This window comes from Cryptotermes secundus, unplaced genomic scaffold (genome assembly GCF_002891405.2).
Source record: "Cryptotermes secundus unplaced genomic scaffold, Csec_1.0 scaffold548, whole genome shotgun sequence".
In the NCBI taxonomy this organism is placed as follows: Eukaryota; Metazoa; Arthropoda; class Insecta; order Blattodea; family Kalotermitidae; genus Cryptotermes; species Cryptotermes secundus.
Genome location: NW_019732380.1, coordinates 1,081,302 through 1,102,510, shown reverse-complemented (window position 1 = coordinate 1,102,510; position 21,209 = coordinate 1,081,302). Strand labels below are relative to the sequence as shown.

Here is a 21,209-nt window from a genome sequence, read left to right as displayed (position 1 = left end):
GGGGTGGGTTTCCCATGCACCGCGACTAATAGTCTATTGTACGTCCTCCTTTGATATTCTACCAGTCGCCATACCCTACCGGTACTGGTGCATGCTATCAACCCCGTTCAGCCAACGAGGTAGGCCCTCGGTACCTGATACTTCTCCCATCTACCAGCTGCATTGGAAACTACTTGGGCGGGAAACTTTTTGCCTAATTTAGCTCAGAGGTCTCCTAGAGACATGAGGATCTTTTACGTGCCGTAAATCTACGACACGGAACCCACGGCTTAAAGTCCCTCCCGGAGGACTTGTTCCCTGAATTTTCCCGTCCTTAAAAATTCCACGACCTCCGCCGGGTTTGAACCCGCGTGACACAAATGGTAAGATGGATGATTAGTCTGAGAACCGGTATAAACATACGGTAATGCCATTATATTCTAGCCTATGATAATAATGGCTGCAAGACGGACCCGCTTTTCTGTGTGGTCCTATAGAACAAGTTAGGCCGCGCCATAGCTCAAGCGGTTAGTCGCTGGGTTCGATCCCGAGTCTGGTCAAGTGGGATTTGTGGTGGCCAAAGTGGCGCTGTGGCGGGTTTTCTCCGAGTACTTCGGTTTCCCCTGCCAATCTTCATTCCACCAAATTCTCCATCATCATAATCACCCGGGGGCAGGCTACAATAGGCCAATCAGTGGCCACCGTTCCGTGTGGACCCAGTTGGACTCCACCCCCCACTAAAAGAATTAAAAAAAAATATATAGTACAAGTTTGTTACTCTTTCTATACCTATATAGGTCCAATTAATAGTCGTCCAGCTTATCAAGGTTTCTCCTTTGTTTATGGAACTCGAAGGCCATTAGAGAATTCATACAGGAGTCCAACTAACTGTTCCTATCCTTCTTGAGACAAATCCAATCAGGACCCTGCCATCCTACTTAAGATATTTGTCATTATTATACTCCAATCTATAATTAAGTCTTCCAAGTGGTCTGTTCCTTCAGGGTTCTCGACTAACATTTTCAATTCAATTCAATTCTTTATTATTAATGTGCCGAGTCAACAGCCGCAAGGCCAATTACAGACACAGCACAGAGCAGATGAATGAATTACATTATAGACAAACTTATTAAAAGTCAAATTCAAATTACAGTTAGGTAAGTACTTGGAAGAAATAATAATGAATAAAAGTAAAAGTAAAGTAAACAAACAAATACCTGATAATTATTCAATTCTTTATTATTTATGTGCCAAGTCAACAGCCGTAAGGCCAATTACAGACTTAGCACAGTGAAGATGAAAGTAATTAAGTGTAACATTATACAAATATTAGACAAACACATTATAAGTCAAAAATAAATTACAGGAAATTTCTTGGGAAAACACAGTAATGAAGAAAAGTAAACAAACAAGCAAACAAATGATAATAATAACAATAATAATAATTTCATTATCATAAAACTAAGTGTTATTTAGAAGTGAAAAGAAACAAATATTTAATTAATAATAATAATAATGAAATTAATAAAAATAATTCAATTCAATTCTTAATTATTAATGTGCCGAGTCAACAGCCGCAAGGCCAATTACAGACACAGCACAGTGCAGAAGAATGAATTACATTCTAGACAAACTTATTAAAGTCACATACAAATTACAAGTAAGTACTGAGAAGAAATAATAATGAATAAAAGTAAAAGTAAAAGAAAACAAACAAATAGCTGATATGGAATGAAACATAAATATTTAATAAAAATACTAACAGTTATACTATATTTAAAATTTGTTTGGGTAGAACATTCCTGGCTCCGAATACGTCAAAATCCCTGCAGACAGTAATAATAATTTCGTTATCATTAAACTAAGTGTTATTACGAATTGAGAATTTTGCCTGCATTTTTAATCTCTTCCAAACGCGATACGTGCTATGTCCAACTCATGCTCCTAAATTTGATCTTCCTAATAATATTCGATGAAGAACAGGCATAAAATTTGTGAAGCTTCTCATTATAAAATGTTATTATCGGCTAATACCATTCAACAGGAAAATAATCTGTAGTTTGGAGAGTCAACCAATGCAGTCTTTTCGGATGTGACGCCATATAGATATTGTATAAAACTGAGCTTTCGGAGGAGCTTATCGCTTCCATCTTCAAGGTATAACATTCCGCGAGCAGGGAAAAAGCGTGAGCAGGTACCTTGACACTGCAGACGTCGTGCCGAGTGGACTCAGTCTCACCACACTGCACGAATAAGAAAAAAAACACCACACAAACACAAGGATTGTTTTTTCGCACAAGCGTTTTCTCCTTGGAGACACTGCACAAGAAATTTCTGCAATATCCTTAGTGGCTGAAGAGAACAGAGCATAATTCGTGGACAATTTCAACTCTTAATATTCAGTTCAGCTTAAAGACTTGCCTCTTCAAAATAAAATCACACTCCATGGCCTGTATTCCCGCAAGCGAACTATACCGACCAAGCGACCGTCTCTTGTCGGCGAAGTTAGTACTAATTTTTGAGGAGAGAGGGTGACGCGTGGTCAGCGCAACGGATCCCCACGGACGTTAATCTCGGTTTTCTAGACCGGAGCCGCTATTTCCTTGAAGTAAGTTCTCAATTATCCTCACGAGGCTGAGTGGACCCCGTTCCAGACCCACTACTTCTCAGAAAATCCGGTAGCGCGGGGAATCGAACCCCGACCTCTGAATCTGTAGCCAGAAACTCTGACCACTATACCACAGAGGCAGTTCCTTTAATATGAGTGAAAATAATATTGATAACAATAACAATTTAATTACAGTGCAAACAGGAAAACTCTAAAGCTGTCCCGGTGTTTAATTAGTTAAGCACTATGCCATGAAGATATATGCTGGAGTGGAAGTATAGATCCAACTTTTTTGACCTCGGCACTGGATAGAAATGAGGTCAGTAAGACCTTAAACCACGAAAAAATAGTAAAAAAGAAGTAGTGACATATTGAGGGATTTTTCCTGTACAAATTCGGAGAAAATAAGATTAATTTAGAAACTCTCGCGTATTTACATTTCCAGTACTCAATTAAGACAGGCGGGAAATAATCAGAATTTAGTTAAGTTAGAACGTAATTTTATTTGGATTTTATGTGGGTTAACAAACTTATGCCTTTCCAAGCTGATGGTCTTTCGAATTTTGTGTAACGTCTCTTTCCGGATTATCTTGCAAATTCAGTCTCACATAAACATGCAACCTCTCCGTAATAAATCAAAGGAAAAATAACGAAACTTGCAAGAATATCACAAATTACGAAGGAATAGAAATGAATGACTAATTTTCCCATCGCAAGATTCGACTACGAGATTAAGTTCAAGCCAATGCATAATTAAAGCAGAAATTTAGTCAGTCAAGACACTCCAAGATTTGTATTTGGTATCGTGTCGCAAACGAAGTAAGAGGAAACAGACGGATTTTTAATACGGAAGTTTTGTTTCTACACGTGACAATGAATAATTTCATGAAATATATTTCTTTAACTGATGGGGACCCAAGTTTTGTCAGACATACAACATTTCCTATGACTTACACTAAATTCCTTTCTTTTATTTTCCACGCTATTAATTAATGCGCTGGTCGCAGTGGCCATGCGATCTCAGGCATGAACCGTTTTCACCCGCTCGAAAACAGGGATCGTGGGTTCGAATCTCACTCGAGGCAAGGATATATGTGTGTGTTTATTCTGTGATTGCGTTGGTCTATCTATTTATCTACTGCCTTTGTGGATCTTGGCTACTTTTTCATTTTCGTAATCCATATACAGTCGGTAGTACTCCTTGGACAGGGGATCAGCCCGTCGCAAGGCCGCTAACTGCACACAGAACAACACAGACACAGAATAAACACACAGAGACATACGTGCCTTGAGTGGGATTCGAACACACTATCGCAGTGTTTGAGCTAGCGCCTTAGACCGCGCGGCCACTGTTATCGGCAAAAGCATATTATACCCAACTATAAGCACTTCTTTCTTAGGTGAACGTAAAAATGTGGACCATAGTCCGTTAATTCATTTAAGTAACAAAGCAAACGAAACTGGAATTAGTATCCATTCAAAATGGTAGAATCGTCTGCGATGTACACGTACAGTATTGTGGAGTATAGACCCGTTGCTAGGCAAAGACCTCGGCACTTACAACGGGACAACAGCCGTTGCCATGCAACGGCGCGATAAACGCGCCTCCACAACATTAGAACTACTGCTGGAAACGGTGTTTTTACTCGGTCCTTAGTCCTGCGAGCTGTAGGAGGCGAAGGAACAGGAACCCAGCTCCTGATGGAAAACAGGACCAAGGCCCAACAAAGGGCTGTAGAGCCATAACAGAATAGAATTCTCTTATTGCACGGAACCCCCGTTTTCTTGGATTAACTGGGCGCTGGGGGATATAAATTAGGGGACCTGGACTTCCAGGTTGCGGGAGTCTCGAATTTGAGACCGTAAAATGTGGTCATGAGTCCCGCGGGAGTCGAACCTCAGAATTACTGTGTTGGAGAGAGCCAGCAGCAATTGTAAACTACAGACCCATCCTCTCGTCACAGAGGATGACACATAAGGGCTATGAAAGCATAAATTTACTGGTCGTGAGTCTCAAGGGACTTGTCGCCAAGACGAACTAACTGGTGGTAAACTGCCAGTCGTAAAGTGACTGTGACTCTGACTCTGACTCCTATCAGTCAATTAGTTGTTAGTTGTCTGTTGCAAGTTGAGTGTTGAGTTCTGCACGGGAGGCTGTGAAGATAGAACCTGAGCGCGTAAAGCTGAAGAATCTCCACTGTTAGAAGCCGCTACCAGGAAACAGCTGACAAAAAACCAGCAGGCCGGGAAAAACTTAGCGGATGCTGTGTTGATTTTAGAAGTGTGGAGAATTAGCGGTGACGCTTTAATTACTTGTAGGTCCGAGTTGTGTTTATAACTGGTCAATAAATTCATTCACCAATCTGTACCCCGTCTATAGTCACACCACCACACGTGACAGTATACAGGCAACGAATGCAATTTTATGCTGAGATTTGTATATGAAGATGATTTTTCCAGAATTATTCGTAATTAATGCATTTGAATAAAAGAGTTAAGTTCACATTTAATATACTAAAATCTTCTCAATACAGGCAAAGTAATGCCTAGACACTATTCTTCCCCTATAGACTTCCCCTATAACAAAAACGCTAGGTTATTCTGTTAACTGACTATTCTCAGTTTTGTCCGTTATTTATCTTTCTACCGTTCTGGGACCATTACCAAATCTTATCACTTGCTGTAGGCCTGTCCATAAGTAGTGCTGTCACATCTCTTTCATAAATACCGTATTTACGCATGTATAGGCCGCGTGCGTGTATAGGCCGCAGCACAATTTTCAGACAGAAATTATAGAAAAAATAATTTTCTTGGAATATTATTTCAGGAGTAGAACATCCTGTATTACTAATTATGAATATAATTTTTTTTAAAATGAAGTGTGATTTCGAATATTTCGAATATAAGCCGCACCCCAGTTTTCCTCTTGAATTTTTGGCAAAAAATGTGCGGCCTATACATGCGTAAATACTGTATACAGGATGATTCTAAATTACTGTCGGCGTTTCTGTGGACCAGAAACGGAAACCTTTACAGTACTTTAGAATTACTCTCCATTACATAAATGTTTGATAAAACAGTACAGCGTTTGTACCTATTACGTTAGTTCAGTACCTTAAATATGGGTAAAGATAAAGCTATCCCTGTAACAGGCTGTGTAGGCCCACAGGGTTCTGAGACTTCGAGGCTCCCACATTTTCTAGACAATCGGCTCACAGACAGCGGTAACGTTGTCAGCCTTACTCGCAGGCGACCCTTACGCCGCAGGATGATTCCTGGCAAGTAAAAAAAAAAAGTAACGCTATCCCTGTAACAGGCTGTGTAGGCCCACAGGGTTCTGAGACTTCGAGGCTCCCACATTTTCTAGACAATCGACTCCCAGATGGCGGTAAGGTTGTCAGCCTTACGCGCCGGCTGCGCTTTACTCCCCAGGAAGATTATTTAATTAATTGGTTGAGGCACTATGCTACAAGCCGGAAGGTAGCGGGTTAAAGTCCCGATGAGGTCATTGAATTTTTTTTTCATTTGGCCTAATCCTTCCAGCCACATTATGGCCCTGGAGCAGAGTCCGCCTCTAACATAATTGAGTACCAGGAAGATTACTGGTACTCATTTGTATTAGAGGCGGTGTCGTCCCTAGGGCCATAGTGCGGCTGGAAGGATTAGGTAAACTGAAAAAAATTGAATAACATCAGGAATCGAACCCGCGACCTTCCAGCTTGTAACACAGTGCCTCAACAAACTACCCTACCGCGGCCCCTCCCTTAAATACAGAATGTTTATTATTACTTGGCATTCGTGCGACGCAAAATTGTCATTGTGCGTTTGGTTTTGACACAGTTTTTCACCATCCTGGAGAGGGCGAACTGTGATAGACGTCGGTGCTTGTATACGAGATAAGGACTTACAATCTGTTCCAAATACAGGCCGACAGTGAAAATGACGGTAATAGCCAGCATAGGGTCTTGCAGCTTAATGTGAATTAGAAGCCACTGCGGAGGCATGGTTGGAAAAAATTTATCATGTTTCGACGTTACTGCTCAACATATTTAATCCTAACTCATTTATTTAAAAAAAAAGGTCAAGGTACTACTATAAAACATTTTAAATTACGTCGATTTATTTTGGTTATGCCAAGGAAAGTACAAAAACAAAATACTTATGGGAACTTTGAATCTAACCTGTTATTTACTGTTCGGTTTAGCGGCCTCCGTAGTCTAGGGGTAACGTTCCCACCTCGTGACTCAAGGTACGCGGGTTCAAACCCGGCGGAGGTCGTGGAATTTTTAAGGGCGGAAAAATTCAGGGAACAAGTCCTCCGGGAGAGACTTTAAGCCCTGGGTTCCGTGTCCCAAAGGGACCACTGAGCCAAATTCAGGACATTTCCCGCCCAACAGTAGTCTCTAACGCCTCTGGTAGATGGGGGCAGCTGAGCCAGTACAGGCCGAACTCGCTGGCTGAGTCGGAACTGATGGCACGCACCAGTACCGGTAGGGAATAGAGACTGGTAGAATATCATAAGGGGACGCACAATGGACCAACAGTTGGTCTAAGTGCATGGGGAAACCCACCCTCTCCAATAGAATACAATAATACTGTTCAGTTTGGACCACTTTATTTCCTTTTCAGTTTCATTTGTTTCTCAAGTTAATTTACTTGTCTTTCTTTCTACCCCACGTATCTATGAGAGTGTACACACTGTGACCCCCAAATAATATCGATCTACAGAGAAAACAGTTCATAAAAGTCGTTAATTTTATGTCGCGACTCGTTAAATGGCAAATGAAATATGGCTTGCAGTTGCATTGTGTCGAGTGAGTGGAAAATTTTCAATGGCATACTCAAAACTACGTGGAGAGAAACAGTCATGACCTGTGTTGGGGTATTTTCTAAGCATTTCCCTGATGGACTGGCAGAAAACACGAAAACTTCAAACAGTACAACCAGTATTAATGCCAAGACTCTTAACTCAGGAACTTCAAAATATGAATAATTCGTTCTAACCTAGTCGTTATGTGTTGCAGAATTAAGAAGACCATCTTCATCTTGAAATTTCTCACTGATATAAATTTCATTTCACGATTCAAAGTACTACTTATGCTCAGTGTTACTTTTCCATTAAAAAAAATTCCGATGTGACATAAAACCCTCAATTTCTGTGTCTTAAATATAATATATTTAGTTCCACAGCAATTATATTTAACTGAGGAGTGGAAAAATTAAATTACGATTATAATCTAATTATATTAATTGAATTCTGATGTATATAAAATTGAAATATATACAGTAAAATCTGCTGAATCGAGATGTTCTTCGTTTCAAGATGAACACTTACAAATATTGAGAAACACCAAAAACCACACATTCGTATGACCCAGTCAAAACTTCGTATTCCACATTCGTTTACATTATACGTATATTTACTGAGTACCTCACGTGTACATTTTCAATTTTAGGTCTATTTATTTTCTTTTTCCAACCCAGAGTGTTATGAACGTAATATTATATTCAAGCATCCTATTGCATTCATTGGCCGGTCACGGTAGCCGCGCGGTCTAAGACATGTACTGTCTTCGCTCGCTCGGAAGCTGGGATCGTGGGTTCAAATCCCACTCAAGTCATGGATGTTTGGTGTGTGTATGCGTTTATTCTGTGTTTGTGTTGTCCTGTGTGTAGGTACTGGCCTTGGGACGGGCTGATCACTCGTCCAAGGAGTCCTACAGTCTGAGAAAAATGATTACGGAACTGAACAGGAGGCCTGGGCCCGTGAATGGGTTGGAAGAGCCATCAAAGTGCACTGATTGATCACTGAGTGTTGATTCCCAGTCTTATTAGTACAACTTTCAATTGTTGCGTCACTATTAACACACTACCACATTTTCATTCACTCATTCGATTATTAATCATGCCATTTGAAAAATAAACACATATTAAATAAAGAAAGCAGTCTTCTGGGGCGTGGAACCGTGTAGATGTGGTGTTAACCGACGTTTCGGAGGAACGTACCGCCTCTATCTTCAGGATAGAAGGAAAAACAAGAAATCCGCAAGCGAAGAGACCGTGAGAACCTGTACAAGCAGATGAGTCCTCCGAAACGTCGGTTAACACATCTACACGGTGCCACATCCTAGAAGAATGCTTTCTTCACAGTCACCGCCGTGAAAACCTCAAATCTTACACGTATTAAATAGTTCAAATATTTGAACTTTAATTTTCAATTTAATTGTAATTAATATTTCCCTCGATAAGGAATTCATTCACTGAAGCAGCTTGCGCGTGAAATATACCTGAGGATGGCCTTGCAATGGCTGAAACATGGTGTATGAATAGTTAAATAATGAATGAGAATTTGGAAGTGTGGCAGGAGCCGAGTTCGTTCACAGGAAATGATCACTCTCAGGTAAATCCGACGACGAGGGGTGAAGGACAAAATTAGTAGAACAGAACGCAGTGAGTATTATGCGTACTATTCTGCCATCAAGTACAATTTCTCATTTACTTTTCCCAGTTAATTAGCTTTCACATGCTGCGTGTATTTTCATCCTACATCCGGATTCTTGTAGACGAGGCAATCAAATGATAGATTTCGTAACAGGCAGGGAATATCTTCATAAGGGAATCAATTTTCACCCTTCATTTTCAACACCGGATAAAAATAGATGTCTTTTATTTTTTTAAGCACCCCCCCAAAAAAAATAAAAGAGAAAATGAGGAGAAATGCCAAACCAATTTTCTGGTTAATTAGTTTCGAGCATGGAAATTATCCAGGGTCTGAGCAGTGCTCACTGGCCTGGATGTTCAACGAAAAGATTTATTGGATCGCATTAAGCAGAATTTGTCCCTGTACTTAACTAAGCACTACGCCATGAAGGCGTATAGGGGAGTAGATGTATACACCCACGTTTTCTTGACCTCGGAACATTTGGAAGTGAGTGGTGAGTTTCAAGCCCCAGCCGCTTGAGTCCCCAATACCCATTGTATAGGAGGTTGGGTTGACCCCCGAGCTGGTCTGAACGACATGGAGAAGTGAAAATTCTTACCCCCCCCCCAGGACTCGAACTCCGACCCCTCAAAGTGGTAAGTTATTTTAACCATTGCAGAGAAAGGTCACATAGTTTTGATTTCATAATTAATTTTGACTACATATTTGGGAAAGTTAATTCGGAGGGGGGCCTCATAACCTTTCCTTTAAAAAAAAAAAGTATTTAATTTTTTTCTTATTTCGTATTCAAAACATCTCTCAGTTATAAAGACTAGTTTTTTGCTCTGATTTTATTAATGTTTGCGGTATTTATTACGAAGTTTATTTCTTGTACCTGACCTCCCACTTCTCAGAGTTAATACCAGTTTGGTGATATATATCTCAGCGACTGTCGTTTTAAGGGGATTTTAAGCAGTTCTTACTGTATACATGGATATAATTAGAAACGACACAGGAAATTACCTTAAACTGCAGCAGAAGAGAACACGAATCGTTGCAGAAGGCCGGGAGCTGCCTAGGGGTGCTGCATCACGTGATACCTGCCATCATTTCTGCCACAATTAGTTTATGTTGATGTTCGGTGCTTCTCCTATGGTGCTGTAGGGATGAACATGGGTTCCGGCCACCTGTAGAGCGCCAACCACCCCTTCCCCTCAAATGTCTGTCTGTGTACTCCTATAGTAAAGCTGAATCGATCAAATGGACAACTTCTGGCAAGACCTTGCCTCTTCCTCTTTCAACCCTTTTTCCTTATCTCTTTTGTCTACTCTGAACTCTTAACCATTACAAGAATAAAACATGCCGTTGGCAACTTGCCATCTTCTAAGCTGTAGTCGAAGTGGAAACCCCCATTAAATCCCATTACACTTTATACACAGAAAAACAAAGGTGGAATAAGTTGTTCTAGCGATTTCCACGCTGCAACAGGTTTTCAATCCACAGAACTTCTTGTAATACACTTGGTTCTATTTGACACTGTAACAGAGTTATACTCTCTAGGTCTATAACCGGAACTTGACAAATTCTATAATTCAGTTAACAGTTCTAATTACATGCAGTGTTATTTGCCAAATTTTAATATATTTTTATCTTGCTGAAACGAAGACTAGATCTATAAGCTCTCATTAATCGTATTTCAGAAAATAAAACTTACGTAAATTATTACACGTTTTCCTGGAACTGTTTTCAATTAAAACTTACAGACGATATAAATTATTTCCTCTTTCTGACACTCACCCACATTCACTGTAAAATCGTAGCAGTCAAAAACGTATTTTCTTTTTTTTACATTCGTACATTTCGAACCTTTTTTATCTTTTAAATACTTCGAACCTGCGACAAATAAGCTGTTTGTCGTCCATCTTCTTGGAGTTCAATTACTGGTTTAAAATTGCATCACCACAAACACAAACATGAGATGACGATTTCTTTTCATTTAAGACGAGAGTCGGCTGTTTCACCTTGTGCGATATGGATTAATTAAGCGCGTAGATTGGTGTTGTGTAGGACGACAAGCTTGAGAGATGTATTAGTAATGCAGGAGAGAGCAGATTACATGTTAGGCGATGGTATCACGCACCGAACACGGCTGATGTAAGTGAAAAACTACCACCGTCAACCGACGGTTTCTAACCTTTGCGTCTCTCCACCAGCCCTCAACAGATACACTGAGTAGGGACCCCTAGACCATCCATCCAGGACGCCTAGCAGCAGCAGGTGGAAGAGTGAGAGAGAGAGAGACGAACAGACACGGGGTTGGTTCATTGGTTGGTTGCGCAACCAGGGCTGGCTAGAGCTCCCTCTGTCTCCGTCATGAGCTGGCACCAGTCGCTGTCGATCTGGAAGGGGAGGGGGCTGCTCAGTAATGAGAAAGAAAACATCAGATAAACAGTGAGATGGGGGAATGAGACGGATAATACGATATCAGTAACGCAAAAAGGAACTAAATCATTCCATGAACATAACAGCACAATAATCCAACTTCCAAATTAAAGTTTCTTTCTGATTTGGCTGACGTCATGATCGAGTACTTCGCGTTTACGTATTCGGGAGGTCATGGGTTAAAATCTGGGTAGTGAGGCAATAATACAGGGTCTTGATACCAGCCGGAATCGGAACCAAGAATTACTATGCTGGCGAGGACCAGCAGCATTTCACACGACCGACAGGCTATCCTGACAGAGAAGAATGTCGTCTTCTGGGGTGTGGCGCCGTGTAGATCTTGTGAAAACCTATGTTTCGGATGAACGTGTCGCCTCCATCTTCAGGGTACAAGAATTCGCGAGCGAGGAACAGCTTCAGCAGGTGGCTGCAGACTAAGTCACCAGTCGAAAAACACCCAGCTATATAATGTTCCCCTCAAGCTGGTTCCGCGCTCACGGATTCACACAAGATCTACACGGAGCCACGTCCCAGAGGACGGCATTCTTCATAGTCACCGCCGTGAAAACCTCAAATCTTACATATCCTGACAGAATTTCAGTGCGTTTCCTCAGTTCCTTCAGACACATGCCTGGAGAGTATTTTATTACATGACATTACACAATGTAATACTGATTATTAAAAAAATCTATGAATAAACTAATAATTTGTATATTTGCCTATTAAATTTACCACATTGCATTTGTACATTAAATTGTTCATTAAAATTCCTATAAATGTGTCTTAAAAAAAACGCCGTGGCCTGTAGAGAACTATACCGACCGAGCGACCGCTGCTTGTCGGTGACATTAGTGCCAACTTTAGCGGATTGAGGGTGTCACATGGTCAGTGCAACGAATCCCCACGGCCGTTAATTTCGGTTTTCTACAACGGAGCCGCTACTTTTCCATTCAAGTAGCTCCTCACTTATCCTCACGAGGCTCAGTGGACCCAGTTCCAGACCCACTGCTTCTAGAAAATCTGGTAGCGCCGGGAATCGAACCAGGGATCTGTAGTCATGAACTCTGATCAATAGACCAGAGAGGCGGTCGATAAATGTATCTTTAGCTTTTTTAATGTGAAACTATTTATGTGGATTGCAAAGTAGTCACAGGTCACAGAACAAGGGAAGTGTTCCTAAAACATCTTTATAAGAGACGTCAAGAGCCGTTACACTTCTTAATACACGAATGCGTAATAAGGCCCATATAGTGTAACAAGTATATTTAAATTATATTAACTAATTACTTTTAACAAACAATTTATTTTAGTTGCATTCAAATTTTAGAGACTCGATTGATGTTTGTGAAGCCGGGATAGCGACTGGTTACGGGCTGGGAGACCGAGAGGTCGGACACAGATGTGCTGAATTTCGACATTGTTCTCTTAATCTGAATGCCCTATTTGAGTGGAACAACAGGTGTCAAATACAGAGAGGTTTTACTGTGTTACGAAATTACTACTGATCCTATGTACAGGTCTAAATTGAGAGGCAGCAATTAGTCTCCATGCCTTACTAAAATATACTCTGGCATTCCGCCTGAAAGCCAGAATAGCGGAGCCACAGTAGACGCTCATTGCTAGGCAACGACTCGGCAAACAGGTTCCGGCGGAAATGAACATGCGTATAGCAATAGAAGAATTACCGTTTCTATGCAACAGCGATGCACCGTCTCCTTCCGGATATCTACTACTTATTACGTCAAAGACAGGAGCGGCGCAACGTCAAGGGCTCTCATGTTATGTTCACAATGCTCCCTAGATGTAGTAGGGACTCCAAGCCACAGCAGGGAGACACTTCCAATCGACAAGACTAGTTCACCATAATAAATTAATTTAATAAGAGAAACACAATAAAACAGAATACAACAAATAGAACTTAATAGAAGGCGTGGGCCCAAAAACACACAACTTGTGACCACATCTGTCAGTTACTTTACTCTTGCCTTAACTGCGGCATCAGACTACACTTAATAGCCCACGCTCACTGCTTATTACTCTTGTTTACAATCATGCTACTTCAGCAGGCACAAAATAATGTTAACAAGTAGTCCTTGCCTACAGGCGATTCCTAGGGAAGAAAACACAACGACGTAACGTTAAATTAAAACCCATCGCTCTGCCCCACAATAACTTATAATGCAAGCAAAACCCCCGACGTGCGTTGCCAGCACAACCTCCCAGACATAATTTAGAATACCTTCCGAAACCGAATTTGAAAAAAAAATCCCCGGCTGGCCGCGTACGTCCGATACGCTGTGGATCCAAGCAGCGAATGAATTTAAATTCACTAACCGGCTTCTTCCGAGCCATCTGGGGAGGGGACGGGGAGAGGAAGCGGAATCCCACGTGATACACTCCAGCACGGGATGAAGGGGTAGGGATTAACATGGCTGGAAGGCATGACGTCATCCAAGAGCCATAACATGGCTCAGCGAGGTAAATACGCCTCTGTAACAATAGAGTAATTTTTATGAAACACAGTTTTCTGTCTTTTTTGCGCCGGAATGTTATAAGCAGAACAGTGTGAAGCAACAAGTTAGATATCAGAAGAATTGAGGAAGCCTCTGGAGATGGCAGTCGAAGACAACTGAAATGGCAAGAATGAAATTAGGCTGTGCAAAGAAGGCTTTGTGTGTGCTGCTGATACAGTGAGACTGGTATAACCACTGTGTTGAAATCCGTTGCCAGGATACGACTAGTGAAGACTGAGAACCCTGGTGTGTGTGAGTGTAATGATGAACTGTAAAGTGTGAAGATCTACGATAGCGATGTATTACCTGTAGATCCGAGTTATGTGCATGAGGTGTCAATAGATCCGGCCATCAATCAAAAACCCGCCAATAGTCACAACCCAAAAATGTGACAATGCAATTAGAAAGAGCAAGTTATAAGCACAAGTTTGTCGAGAATATCTGAGAAATTGAGAGGAAGAATATAAAATGTAAAGCCATCCCCGTAAAAGGCCGTGAGGCCCTGTAGGGTTGTAAGACGTCGTGGCTCCAACATCTTCTAGATCAGCCGTGTCAAATATGCGGCCCCCATAGCCACAAAGTACGGCCCCTCAACTTTTAGAGCTAATTGATATTAAAATCAATATTAAAATTTTAGTAGAAATATTTTTTGTAGAGACAATTTTCCAACAGACCAGAAGACAAGAAGTTTCACTCAGACATAAATTAGCAGGCTTCAGGAAAAGTGATTCTGAGAAGTGCAGAAGGGTTGTTCCAACTAAGGGTTTGTAAAGTTCGTGAAGGACAAACTATTTTATTTCGGAAGGTTAATGCACTAAAATCCGCACAGCCTCACCACCCCAAGTATTTCCAAGAATCCCTTTTGGAGGCGTAGTAAGAATGCAAGGAGGGTGGCAATTGACAGACAAGTGCAAGGGATTTCTACCTTCAAAACTAGCTTGTAACCCCAAGCCATTGTCTAATGGGCTGCTAGCAGACTTTCACTTTTATGACCATTGAGACAAGATACACCTTCCTACTAGTCCGGTAGTCTCTTGTACATTGTCATTCAGTTCATTTTCACACAGCGACAGGTGCTGATGTTACATTGTGATGAACGTATAAAGGTTATAATTAAACATTAAATTATCAACTACGAGTTTTCTTGTACATGTACAGTAACTTTTAAAGGGCAATGTCGCTTTCAAAAAATTCAAGTAGCACTAAAAGAACTACTGAAAGTGAGCGCCGTGTTTTTCAAGAAACATGGGAAATCGCTTATTTCTGTTGTGAAATAGAAGGTAAAATTACATGTTTGATTTGTGGGCAAAATATAAGTGTTCCACTTTAGGTATTTATATTGAAATTATTTCTAAATAATAAATAGAATTAAATTTCATTGTATCAAAATCTAATGTATATTTCTATTTTGAAGTGCGGCCCTGGACTATTATTTATAGGGCTGAGTTGAGTTTGACATGCCTGTTCTAGACAATCGGCTCACAGATAGAGGTGAGATTGTCAGTCTTACGCTCCTGCCGCCCTTTAACCCAGGAAGATCCCTGGTACTCATTTCTGTTAGAGGCTGAGTCGACCCCAGGGTCATAGTGCGGCTGGAAGGATTAGGTCATTGAAAGATCCAATGTCTTCATCGGGAAAAGAATCCACGACCTTCCGGCTTGTAGCATAGTGCATTAACCAGCTGCGCTATTGCGTGCCCCCATTCGAACCAAATACCTTGCGAATACGAGTCCAGAGGTTACCGCTATGCTAATCCGCTCTCGGGGAATAGCCTCTATCGATGAAGAGTTCGAAGGTTTTGTAGAGGATGAAATTTTTTTGGCTGGGCAACGTGCCACAAACTTACCGCTGAAGAGAGCATGTGTGAGCCTCGGAAGAAAGAGATTGAATGTGAGTGTCTAAGTGTGCATGTGCAGAGACGGTTCTATTCACCGAATTTTGTTAAACCCAGTAAGAAATTACATAGAACTAGACATGTGTTAGGCTGTCAAGTTTTCTATTAAGTATTAATTTACGGTTCAAAAACTTAACAATACACGCTGTTTACTGGCCAATTAACGGACAAAGGTGATCATATGTAAAGAACTTAACATGGCAAAACCTGATAATCAGGTCCGATTGGGTAAATTGCTGCTGGCTTCGCCAGCACAGTCATTCTTGTTTCTGGATCCCGCAAAGACTCTTGACCATTTTTTTCTGTCTCACGGCTTGGGAGTCATGCAACAAGTGCTTACTTACTTACTTACTCATTGACCTGAGCCCTTCTGGAGGAGCCGCCAATTCTGCAGCTACTAAAGAATATTCAAGCATTTTATGGAACCCGAAGGTTCATTACCGTGTTCACAACAGCCGTCCACTGGTCCCTATCCTGAGCCAGATCAATCCAATCCATAACATCCCATCCTATCTAAGATCCATTTTAATATTGTCCAACCACATACGCCTTGGTCTTCCCAGTGGCCCCTTTCCTTCTGGCTTTCCCACCAATATCCTATACGCATTCCTCGTTTCCCCATTCGTGCTACATGCCCTGCCCACCACATCCTCCTTGACTTGATCTTTCTAATTATACTTGGAGAAGAGTACAAGTTATGAAGCTCCTCATCATGCAGTTTTCTCCGACCTCGTGTCACTTTATCTCCCTTCGGTCCAAATATTCTCCTCAACACCCTGTTCTCAAACACCCTCAGTCTATGTTCCTCTCTTAATGTCAGAGACCAAGTTTCACACCCATACATAACCACAGGCAAAATAATTGTTTTGTATATTCTCATTTTTATGTTTTTGGACAGCAGACAAAAGGTTCTGGACTGAATGGTACAAGTAACAGCATGAAGACACTGGTTCTCAATATGCCGACCACAGTAAGCGAACTTTTCTCTCTTTCTTTTTTTTCTTACTTTCTTCTTCTACTTCTTTTCCTTTTGTGGAGTTTCAATCCTCCGTCTTCCAAGTAATTTGTTTTCCCAGTCTCAGTCTTTCAAACCTCAATATTCTATAATGGATTTAATATGTGTTCCGCTTGTATTGAAATGCGCCTTCCCAGTTTTCCACATGCTGACCACACAAATTTCGGCAATGCTTTCACCGTTCATTCAGAATATCTGTAAAGTCTAAGCCCTCTATTTCCTCGGGTTCTTACAGTTGATGCAGCATTATTCATTTCTTCATAAGCAAACTACAAAATACGAGTAAAACTAGCAACGATAAGGGATTCTCAGGCAAATTCACATGCACACGCGTCCGACAATTCTTCAGCTGAAGAGTACTGTCTTCTGGGAGGATGAAAGCGACATGTTCCTCCGAAATTTCGGTTGACTTTCAACGGATTACATGGCGTTACTTCATAGAAGTTGGTATCCTTTATAGCCACCGCTGCGAGAAAGTACAATTTTACAGATTATTCTATAGTTGCATGTATTCGTTGTCATGGAAACGTGTCTACCGAGCCGTTGCCTAGTAATGAAATGAGGGAAACACTTCACTGAGCCTTTGCCTAACAACGATAGGAGGGATACACATACTGACACAGACTGGTGGGAGCGTTTTATGAAGTACAACGCTGAGATAGCCGCAGCTACCATGATATACAAACCAAGTTACATAAAGATTGATTCAGATATTCAGAAGTTAATAGGGGAGATACACGGACACACAGACAGCATGGAGTTCTAATAAGCTTACATTAAATTTATTTTCAAAATAAGTAAAACGCGTTAATAAAAGGAGTTCCCTTTCCTAGTACACAGTTCTCCGTTCCTACTTTCCACTGATATTAGTACTAATAATATTTCTGAATAACTTAAGTAGGCTTTAAATTCTGCCTACGTTTCATTTGTCAGATGCGACCACAACGTGATCTAAATTCCCCATTTTTCAATTGCGCATTCATAAAATGCATTTAATACGTAAAGGTGCACATAGTTGCGTTGTTAGTTGAGGCACTATGCTACATGCCAGAAGTTCGCGTGATCGATTCCTTATGAAGTCACTGGATGTTTCAGTCTACCTAATCCTTCCAGCCGCAACTATCGCCCTGGGGTCAACTCAGCCCCTAACAGAAATGAGTACCAGGAATCTTTCCTAGGATAAAGGGCAGTCTGCGCCTAAGGCTAACAAACTCACTGCCGTCTCTGAGCCCACTGTCTAGAAAATGTGGGAGCCTCGACGTCTCACAAATCTATGGGCCTCCACGGTCCATTTCAAGGATAACTTTATATTTTTTATTATTTAATACGTAAATGTATAGATATATTATGTGTGGTCTAGTCATACTATGCAGATGTACATGGATACATGTACGAAATTAACCATTATAATCAAAAGCAGAATGTCAAATCAGAACACAAACACAACAACAAAAATGCAACACTAACAACTGTTCTAGTGATATAAGGGAAACACGATATCGATATTTATTTAAATTTTAATTTTAGTTCGACTGAAGAAATGTTAAACTTCGATAGATGGTTTAAGTTTCAGTATTAAATCTAATGAAGGTTACTTCCAGCATTTCAGTGTACCAACTTAACTACCTCCACGGAGTAGAGTTCTTGGGAAGCCGCCAGTTGTTTAGCAACTGAAGAATTTCCCAACATTTTATGGAACCCGAAGGTTCATTGCCGTGTTCACAAGAGCCCTCCACTGATCCCTGTCCTGAACCAGATCACTCCAATATATACTCCCCCATTCTATTTCTCTAAGATCCATTTTAATACTATTTAAGTACTAATTTTAATTTTAATACTAATTTAAGTATTTTAATATACTTCATAATGGTCTCTTTCCTTCTGCTTTTCACATCAAAATCCTATATGCATTCCTCTTCTCCCCCTTCTTGCTACATACCCTCCCCATCTCTTGCTACTTAACTTGATCATTATAATTTTATTTGGTGATGAGTACACGTTATGAAGCTTTTCATTATTCAGTTTTCTCCAGTCTCCTACCGCCTCATCCCTCTTTCATGCAAATATTCTCCTCAGCACTCAACGTTCATGCACCCTTAATCTATGTTCCTCCCTTAAGGCCAGAGACCAAATTTCACACATATAAAAACTATAGCAAAATATAGTTCTATATGTTCTAATTTTTACGTTGACATCAGAGAAGACAAAAGGTTCTTAATTTAATGGTAGGAAGGAATGCCCGAATTCAATTGCTCTTAATTTCCTCATTAAAAAAAATCTGAGAATGCTATTGGTGCAGCAGCCTGTCACAGTAGCCTAGCGGTCTAAGGCATGCACTGTCTTCGCTCGCTCGGAAGCCGAGATCGTGCGTTCGGATGTTTCCTGTGAGGTACGAACTGAATTATTCTTATTCTTGTTGTATATTATTCTTATACACTGCCGGTCAGGGTAGCCGAGCGGTCTAAGACATGCACTGTCTTCGCTCGCTCGGAAGCTCCCACTCAGAGCATGGATATTTAGTATAGGTGTATCTGCGTTTTTCTGTGTTTGTGTACACGTAGAGGCCTTGCGACGGGCTGATTAGGCGCCGAAGGAGTCCAACCGAATGAAACATATTGGCAGTAAATTCCCGTACGACGCTTTGCGGCCATTCCACGAACTTATTGACTGTGGTAGTATATCCACTCACCATACGCCCTCATGGAGTAGTGTTTAATTAGTTAAGTACATGGACAATTTTACCTTTGAAGAATGCCGTCTTTGGGATGTAGGGCCGTGGAGATATTGTGTAATCCTACGTTTCGGAGGAACATATCGTCTCCATCTTCAGTGTAGATTTTCCTACCACACCACATCCCAGAAAACGGTATTCTTCACAGTCAACGCCGTGAAAACCTTAAATCGTATACCTTTACTTTTACCTTTTACATATAGTTCATTAATATTCGCAATGCAACCGAAGGTTAAAATTTATTTCCATGGCTGCAAATCGTTGTTTTGTGCCCCAAGGAAAAGAAATTTTATGGGGGTGATTTATGACTGTGAATCATTTCAGAATCCTAAAGTTTGTGTCGCTATTATCACTTTACTTCACAAGCACGAAAGTTCGCCAGATTTTGTTACTAATTTGGGGGGGGGGGACTCATTACGGCAGTGGGATGGTCTCTAATGGCATAATGTTCATAAAAAATTTCGTTGAAAATCATTTATTGGTTCAAAAATTTTAGAAGATGGACAGACACACTGCCACACAAAAATACACTATAGTGATCTCATAATTCTACTTAAACTTGTTCACATTTCTGAGCGGAACCCATTAAAAACGCTCCTTTTGTCCGTCTCTCTGTGTATACACATTAACAACTCAAGAAGGGCTAAACTGATGTGTAAAAAAAATATTGGAAAATATAAAGGCTGTTGAACCATTTCAGTGTTTATTGAGATTAGAAAGTTTCAACGACCACTTTACGTGAACATTTTCATGCATTTCTACGCACGTATCGAACGTAACTCACGAAATATTTATCGGAGCGAAAAAATACTTCCATACAAATTTATAGAGAAGAACGAAACATGCATTTTTATATGCCATATACTCGTACATAAGTCTTACGCCATGTCCAAGGTGAAAGCGGCCACGACGGTGCGTGCGGTGCGATGCGTGGAATGCGGTAGACGTTCACGATCAGTCTGGTTGTATTAAATGGACTTGTCCAAATTGAGCACGTGACACGTGCGTTACGTACGATGCGACGCAGTCGCACCGCACGCATCGTTTGAAATAACAAACAGTTTGATTTTTACCGCAGTTGTCGTCCGGCAAGCAATAGCAATGGATGCGCTGATTTCGGCAGTACACGAAAGAAATGCATTGTGGAATAAAAGGATAACAGGCAACATGTATTTTTTCCCAATATAGTCGAAGGTATCTATTGTCATTCTGGTAAACTGGCAAAATGCCTTTTCATCCGCTCGTAACTGAGGGTACAGACGATGAAATTCACCATAAATCAACCTATTCCTGTATATTACATGAGTCTTTTGTCTGATACGTCTCTTCTTAAGTTCTTGTACTATTTTCAGTTTTATTAAACAGTTTTCCATTAATAAAATTGTACGCGTCAAACTCGGGAGACTTTTCTACAACTGAATCGCACGCAGTAACATTGGCCACCACCAGTTTCCCCGCACATATCTGCGCTGCGTTAATGCGGTGCCGTGTCCGCATCGCACGACTCGCATTCACCTTGGACATGGCGAGGGTTGTCGGGATTATTAATAAGAAGGAACAACACTCATATTTCCTTCTTTGTGTTCAACACACACGACAAAAATTA

General features: G+C 40.9%; 1 protein-coding gene across 2 annotated transcripts in view; it reads right to left on the bottom strand.

Moving 5' to 3' along the window:
* The window catches only part of LOC111867606 (regulating synaptic membrane exocytosis protein 1), a 395,538-nt gene extending 384,293 nt beyond the window's left edge, over positions 1-11,245 (bottom strand). For both annotated transcript variants that reach the window (XM_033752742.1, XM_033752743.1), the window contains exon 1: positions 10,032-11,245. The gene's annotated coding sequence lies outside the window, so the exon portion shown is untranslated. The remainder of the gene's footprint in view (positions 1-10,031) is intronic.
* Between the last annotated feature and the right edge of the window lie 9,964 nt (positions 11,246-21,209).